Genomic DNA, 6,000 nt, shown 5'->3' on the forward strand with positions numbered 1-6,000 from the left:
CATTCTTTCAGTATAGGTCCCTTCACTTTATATTATTTTTAGTGTGTCCCTAAAAGTTTTACTTTGCAAAGTTGCTTTTTAAGTTAGCTTCAAATTTTTAATCGTGCAATTCAACCCTGTTATATACAAATATTTATGCAAATGCAATATCTTTATATCTTTATATATAAAAGAAGCATTGTATCCTTCTTGAGGCTGCCAGCTCGGATGCCAGGTCGGAAATAGGAGCTCTACCGCGTTGACACGTCGGATCCGCACCATTTCACTAAAGCTTTGTTCTGTCCGAACGGGCTTCACGTGGGCTTCGTGTTGCGCTTAGTCTGCGGCCCATCGACCACAAGCTTCTACGGAAACCCTAATCAGTTGTGATGCGAACCCCTTTGTGTTCTTCGTTTCTCTTTGATCGCGCAGTGACGATCCAGTTATCTAAGCAGCACACTACTTGGTCATCCTATCAATCGGTTGCGATTGCATTTGGTATATATATGCACCTCACGGAACCCTCAAACAATCTAATCCTTCCACAATCTTCTTTTATCTTCTTTCTCTGTTAGAAGCGATTGTTTCTAAGAGACATCTTAATTGACATTTCATCCTAGATTCTTATTAATGGCAGTCTGTAAGTTAAATTTCCCTTTTTGTTCTTTCTGTGCACATGGAATTTACATTTGCTCATTTTTTGTGCATCTATGCTTGACGTTTGAAAATCTGAATCCAATTTCAAACTCATGGATCTGGAAATTAATGATGCGCTGGCGATGGAAATTTGTCATGATACCAGCATAAATTCACGGGACGGTTGGCGTTCCTCTCCGGCGTGTAAGTTTACGGAAACATAACACTTTTTCATTCTTTATGAATCTCCAAGAAATAAAGGAATCTTTGTGATATACAATTGTGATTGATCTTTAACAGGCTAAGTTGTTTACATTCAGATAGAATCGTTCATCGTTATATGAAAAAGATACATGCTTTTGGATTAACAGAGCAATCTATGGCTTGCTAATTTTGGAGTGGCTAGGATTGGAGCTCAGAATCCAAATGACATGACTGAAGAAACTGGTACTCTTGGATACGTGGCTCCAAAGGTAACAAAGGAACATAACCCTTACGTTAAGGATTGGTTAGGGTTAACTTTCTATCTCCCTCATTGTGAGTGTAGTATTGATACATGTTATTTGGGGACTAAACTGGTTTATGGTTTCGTTGGTTTAATAGAAAAACTTAAACGCAGTACTAAACCCATTTGTTATTCAGTTTTAGTTTCCACTCATATTGATGCAGCGTTGGTTTCCACTCAGATCATATACTCATCCCTTTTGGCTGTTTATAGAATTTGTTTTGTTTATGGCAGTGAGAACGTCTCAGCCGAGAAGATCAAGAGCTGATGCAGAAGCTTCCTGATTCCAGCAAATCAAACGCCGTTGAACAACATAAAATCTGTTTCACCCAATTCAAAAGTGAGAAATTTGCGAGTTATTAAATTTAATATTTTTTATCTTCACTTCACCTTCTCTGAAATTGTCTGTTTAGCTCTCCTTCTTTTACAGGATTCATTTGGTAAGAAGCTGATGGATAGGATCCGGCCAACCCAACCCCGGTTCCTGCACAGTACTCTTCGTCCGCCTCTACCACGGTGTCTCAACCCAACTCCGGTTCCTGCCATGTTGATGCAGATCCACAGCGACACTATAGGTGTTGCCAAATCTGCACTTTAATCCTCCTAAGTTCAATTTCATGCCGCAAATTTAGAGACACGGTGTGTCCTTCTTTTTCTCTCTGTTCATATACACTTGGATATGTAATATAAGAAATTAAAAATGCTTCTCTTTTGTTGTTCTATGTGACCAGAAAAGACAGAACTCTGAACAAGTAGAAGAACAAGATCCACTTATTAGTTGTTGTTCTTCTTTGATGTAGTTGAACACAGTTGTATGTTGGAAATGACTTTGATCGGCCAGTTTTGTAAAGAGTATTCACTAATTAGCTGACGCCTTGGATTTTGCTCTTATTCACTGCTTTTTAACCACTCTTCTGGTGAAAATTATATACACTGGTATACCTTCCTTCTTCTTCAATCCATTTGTTTGATTCAGTTAATCTTCTTTTATTTCTTAGTCTTCTTCTTTTAACTGTGTAGCTAAGGAAGAGTTTGAGAATCTATGTTTAATTCTTGGTATTGAGCTTGATGCTGTGGTAAGTCCAGCGTATCTTTTTTTTCTCCCCTGATTAGCATCTGTGTTTTGCAATGACTACTAGACAACTGAGAAAGCAATCATCAGGAAAGAAAAGCATATAGAAGAAGAAGAAGCTGATGATGACGAAGAAGTCATCTACAAATAATATATCAATCTGGCTGTGTAGTGTATATACACTGGTATATATTTATATATGATATTTTTAAACAAATTTCGAGACTAATGTTTAGGTTAAATTTTAAAAGCAATAAAATCAGTCAAATGTATTGCTTTAAAAATTTAACCTAAACATTAGTCTCGAAAGCAATAAAATCAGTCAAATGTATTAATAATAGTGCAAAAGAAAAAAAAACGCTCCCTCCTCTCTCCTCGAAGAAGAAAACTCAGCCGGTGGTTTCTGCTCGACCGGCGTCCGTTGGCTCTCAAGCCACGGCGTTGAGCCTGTCCTTGTGTTCTGTTTCTTTGTTAGGTTCTAGGTCTCCTTGTTGTATGATGAAGCAACGGTCCACCGTTTGAGCTCCGGTTTGATGTTGGTGTTTGAGCCCTAGATCTGAAGAGGTGATGATGCAGCAGTGACTCTCTCGACCCTACCAGTGGCTTCCTATCCTGAGGGCTCAGATCTATCCGCCTCCGTTTAACCGCACGGTTCGGTTCGTGTAGGCGCGTGAAGCGCGTGAAACACTCGTCCTTGGTTCTTCGTCTGAATCGGGTCGTTGTGGGGGTGGTGGTAGCGAGTCTTGTGGATCTGGTCTCTGAAGGATGTGGGCTCTGTTCCGGCTTCTTATCCAGCAAGTAGATCTAGTTTTATTTTTAATTATGTGCGTGTCATGAAGTTTAGATATCTTTTGGCTGTTATCTCTCTTAGAAAATTAGTGGACCCTTTGGTAATTTTTAGTCATAAGCTTGTAGTGTTTTCGGGTTTTGATGATGGTGTGAACGCATTCTAGTTTGTAGCTGCCGGCCTTTTGTTGTGTGGTCGGTGGTCGCTGACGGGCTTGACCTCATTGATCTCCAGATCTGTTGAGATTGGAGTGTTCTTTGTAAGGCTTTTATTGAGGCGTAGTTTGGACGCAATGAAGTTGTGTCGCTGCCGTATCCGGAAGAGAATGTGGTGCTAGAGTGGATCTATCTTGCCGGGTTATAAAGTCTGGTTCGTTGGTTGGAGAGGTGTGCTCTCGGTGTTGTAGAGGTTGATGTTATCGTTTGGTTGGCCGAGGGTGACAACGATAAATCTCGTTCAGAAGTTATTGCAAGCTTATTGTACTATTATCACGGGGGGTTTGGAATTTTCTTATGTAGTAATGTCACCCCTGTGTGGGTTTGAGTCGCTCCAGTGTGGGTTCTAGTTGCTGCTTCCTATGGGCTATTGGTTCTGGGGCTATTTCGTTTGGTCGCCAGCTTTTGTATGAATATTGATATTTTGCGTATGAATGAATTTCAATTTGGGAAAAAAAAATCAGTCAAATGTATTATAAACAATCTACAAAAATCATATTCGTGAAGTAATTAAATAAAAATAGAGAAAATCACAAGCTATACATTAGAAGCTAACAGTAATATTTTTTCAGAATATCCTAATATATGTTCATGTATTTAATTTGATAATTTCTTAAAATAAATATGGTTATTTTTAAGTAGTAACGATCAATATTAAACTATTATACAGATTAGCTAATTTAGAAAATAAAATTTTACATCGATTCACCTTTCCATTATGCAAAGCTGGATTTAGAAGAAAATATAAAATTATCAATGGATTAAAAAAAAGTTATAAGAGAGAGAAATTTCATGCAAGAAACAAAAGTTTAAAACAAAACAAGATCGAATTAAAAACGTGTCTAAACCATAAATTTTAGTTAGTGGGGGGGGCAGTAGCCAATAACGTCAGTTTTAAATTTTTATTCTGCTAAGATATTCAATATTTTTAAAAAAATTCCTACTTCATGTAGATCCGCCCATGGTTATTAATTCGAAAGCATACAACCTTACTCATACCACATCTAATTTTTCATCCAGTTGACCTCCGGTAATCATTTCCTCGCACAGATCATTTAGTAAAGCAAACAACACTAACATATATTAGGCCATGATTATCCCTAAATTGTTTTTTGGGTTTCTTAATTTATTTTTTCTTTGATTAAAAAAAAAGTTAAAAAGTAACCAATCGCGGGTCGCCACGTGTTAGTGGGACCTGCAAACAGTACCAGAAACAGCAAAACATCGATCCTTCTTTGGCTACTTCTGTGACCGATTTTATATGTTTGGTGGAGCCACCATCATTACTTTTTTAAGCATCTCCACGCTAGAAACTACGATGTTAATGCTCTTAGTTCCAAAGCAAATCTAACACACTACCAATAAGAGCTAAACCATATTTTCTCCATGCCCAAACATCTTAACAACCATAAACATTATTGTAATTTTTATTTTTCAAATCCTAACATAAAACACATGCAAAGAAAATATACAATAATATAAACATATACATTATACGTAAATCATATCCCGCCCGTAGGGCGGGCGATCCTAGTAATACATAAATGCACACATAAATAATTTAAATGAACATAATTAAGAGGCTTAAACTACTATAAATCATGAGGTATCAACCATGATTAGTTAAGCTCGTGCATTCGCCTAGTTGATCTTGGTTCATCTCTTTCGACCTAAGAACAAGAACATAATTGTTTTCATGCTTTTTAAATATTTAATAATAATATAAATATTTTATTAACTCTATGCTTTTAAAACATATTTATTTTCATGCTTTTTTAATATTTAATAATAATATAAATATTTTTTTAACTCTATGTCAATTTTTTTCTAAAATTATCACAATGATTGATTTTGATTGTGCTAAAAAAATTAATTTTAAAGATAGATGATTCATTCTGTTTTATGTGATATATATTTTAAAATATAGTTGGTTTGATATTATTGAAAAAAATATAACATAAACATATATATAATATTTTAATATTATTAAATTAGATATGATATAAAGTTAACTATGATATTATCTTTAGATTTTTAATTATTCTCAAGATAACTATAACGATACATATATATAATATTTTAATATTATTAAATTAAATATAATATATAATTAACTATGATTATTATCTTTAGATTTCAAAATTGTTGACATTTCTTAATAATATATAATATCAGTTGTTTTTTTTTTGAGAATTTAGGATGAATAAGACTAACCTATTGTTTACACTCACTACAAGAAAACACATGCTTAACGACGAAATTTAACGAGGAAAAACAATCCTCGTAAATTTGCGTCGAGTTTACGAGGAATTTACGTGAAAAACTAAAGTCATCGTTATTTCCTCGTAACGTAACGACAAAACTGTTTCGTCGTAAAGTGGATGTAACTTTACGAGTATTTTACTAGGAAAAACTATTTCCTCGTAAATACGACGTAAACTTTGCCTGGTATTTACGAGGAAATAGTTTACGTGTATTTATCGAGGAAAATTTTGAATCCACCAACTTTATAGGTGTTACACGTTTGTTTTGCCCACCTAATTAATTTTCGTCGTAAATTCATAGGAAAATTACAACTACCAGATTCGAATTTTCCTATAAATATGGATGTTTGAACTTCATTTTAAACACACCAACAACAAAAAACGTGAAAGAAAAAAAATGGCTGGCTCCGGGACTATTTACGAGTTGCGGAAGTGGATGTATATGCATAGAGATGCTAACGGGAGAGTGACGAAAGAATACCTTGCGGGTCTGGAGACATTTATGCATCAAGCAGATTCAACACCGCTCGCCCAAGAAAGTG

The 6,000-nt window shown here is 35.4% G+C and overlaps 1 long non-coding RNA gene across 3 annotated transcripts; it reads left to right on the forward strand.

Moving 5' to 3' along the window:
- The first annotated feature begins 624 nt into the window (after positions 1-624).
- Positions 625-4,009, forward strand: LOC125580188. 3 transcript variants are annotated; one of them, XR_007317934.1, is made up of 5 exons: positions 625-819; positions 987-1,088; positions 1,355-1,460; positions 1,534-1,759; positions 1,852-4,009. It is a non-coding gene; the product is annotated as an uncharacterized LOC125580188 (long non-coding RNA). The 3 variants fall into 3 exon arrangements; XR_007317932.1 differs by lacking the exon at positions 1,852-4,009 and having other exon boundaries at positions 1,551-1,759; XR_007317933.1 differs by lacking the exon at positions 1,852-4,009 and having other exon boundaries at positions 625-1,088.
- Positions 4,010-6,000: the final 1,991 nt, after the last annotated feature.

Source organism: Brassica napus, chromosome C1, assembly GCF_020379485.1.
Source record: "Brassica napus cultivar Da-Ae chromosome C1, Da-Ae, whole genome shotgun sequence".
NCBI lineage: Eukaryota > Viridiplantae > Streptophyta > Magnoliopsida > Brassicales > Brassicaceae > Brassica > Brassica napus.